This window comes from Pinus tabuliformis, chromosome 2_2, assembly GCF_031772625.1.
Source record: "Pinus tabuliformis cultivar Carrire ecotype Pingquan chromosome 2_2, CPIR1, whole genome shotgun sequence".
In the NCBI taxonomy this organism is placed as follows: Eukaryota; Viridiplantae; Streptophyta; class Pinopsida; order Pinales; family Pinaceae; genus Pinus; species Pinus tabuliformis.
Window position 1 is genome coordinate 216,761,955 of NC_142300.1, and position 2,411 is coordinate 216,764,365.

Consider the following 2,411-nt stretch of genomic DNA (forward strand, 5'->3'; position numbering starts at 1 on the left):
CCAGATTAGCAATCACATCAGCATTAAAGTAAACTGCAGATAGAACATAAACATAAATTGCAGAAAACAAGCCAAGACAAGAGGACACAAGATGTGGTGCTAGCCAGGGACAAACCCCACAATGTGTAGAAACCCTTAATCAATTCTTCTTTTATGTTCTTCAAAGTTCAGTAGAGAAAGAGAGAAAGAGAGATAATACATTTACAACAAAATTCAACACTTTGACTTATCTAGATCTAGCATAGATCATTTCGTATAATGATGAGATCAATTGAAGACATTCTGCTTCAACTGATTCTCCAAGGTGATAGCTTCACCTATCGTAGTGCTGCCTGCACATTACCGTGTGACACCTTGTTGTACTGTCACATGTGTTGAACCTTGATGACTGAGCTGCTCTTAGCTTCATGCTTCTCATCATGTTGTATCTTCCATGGTCTGATTCATCATCAAGCTACCGAAGCTCATGATCTCATTCATCATCATACTACCCATGATCTACATCATGTTGCCCATACATCATGTTTTTTTATCCATCAGCATGTAGTCTCATTGTGTTGAGATTATCTAACATGAAATTAGGACCATATATTATGCTTCCATTGAGTGTATAGCATCGAGACACATATCCCGAGACTATTAAATAATAGGTTCGAATATTCTTTGTTGTAATATCGAGATCATTTTTGTGGTATCATTGTCTTACTGTTCTATCTCCATACGAAAGACTGCTCTCATTCATGTGAGATTAACCCAATACTGGAATGTCGAGATTAGCTATACGCTTCATTTATCTGAGTGTGAATGCACCTAATACTTCATTTCAGATACCCTCATTTCTGGTTGTAGATTTATGACTGTGTACAATCATTTGAACATCGTGTCTAGATATCACATGAACAGCGTACACATCTGGATGTAGCTTCAAGCTTTGACTGTGACTACAGCGTGTCAAGATATCACATGAACAACGTGTTAAATGTAACCATGACTGCGTGTGCAATCAACTACCTTTTATGACTACGTTATAGGTCTCCTATGACTGCATGAAGATGTCTCTATCTTCATTTGCCTGCGGATCTTTATGACCTGCGTATGTGTCTCCATTTCCAGCGGAGACTGCATTTATTCCTTCCCACATGTTACAAAAAATATTGTCACCATGACTTTCTGTAATCAGTATGAGTCTATCACCACTCATACTGTCCTCCTATGCAAGTCTTAAACCTGAGCTCTTCATGTCAAGCCTTAAAAATGAGAGAAAGTCCTTGAAAATCTCTAAAACTCTGGTTCCACACTTCCTCTTATCATTACCTGTGGTCCCACACCCCTTGGTCATGTCCCCTGCAGACCTACCCGCTCTGTCTCTAAAGGCAAGGGTGCGGACCCATGTAAAAGTCAAAAAGGTGCAAGTTTATTATTAAAAACTCACTTTGGATTAATTCTGGATGCTTCTAGAAGGAATCTTGAGGTGGCAAGTTCGCTCCTAGGTGTTTCATGCATCCCATAACTAAAGGAGCTAACCCCTCGATGAGAGGAGCTTATCCCTTTGAAGGAGGACTCTATCCCTTTGAAGGTGGACCTGGTAACTTCCTTCCTCTGCACTATAAAATGAGGCTTTGGGCTGGTTGCTAGGGAGGTTGAAAGCTGAATATTTTTGAGGGTAAATGCTGTTGGAATTTAGACTTCCTAATTGAGCTTGAGAGGAGAGATTACATACCTTGGCTTCATTGGGAAGAGAGTGAAACTTGTCAAAGTAGAGGAGATTCTTGTTGGACCCTGGGAGGAGCTTGTACAACATCAAGGCACCAAGGTTGTAAAGTTCTTCTTTGATTGAAATTAATACAATCAGATTCATTTTTCTCAATAAATTGTCTTCTATGGTTTATTTCATGAATTCCTTGATCATCATGATAAATATGGTTTATTATATTGGCTATGCAGGTGTTATTTGATGTGTGCCTGTTTGTGTTTGCAGATTCTTTAAAAGGGAGCTCATTTTGACAAACGGAGCGTGGCTTCCACAAACTAGCATTGGACTTGAGGTAGGGTCTAAAACATCTATTGGCCTTTATTTATAAATCACAATATTTAGAGAAAGATAGAATTTGTTTGGTTTGTTTGTCACTAGATATCCATAGATACTAGGGAGATCGGTCTTGTCCGCAAGAACGATTTATCCAGCCGACAAATTGGCGACCATACTGGGGACTTGAATTTTGGTTTTTGCTTTTACTTTTACTTTGACTTGAGAAACTTTTTCTCTGTTTCTGGTTTTTTCTTGATGTGTGTGGGATTGGGTAGTTTTTAGATCCTGAATTGTTTTTTGTTTTTTCACGCTTTTGAAAGAGGACCGCACGTTCTGTTTCTAACACAGTGCAGACATACCCGCACTGTTTCTTTACTACACA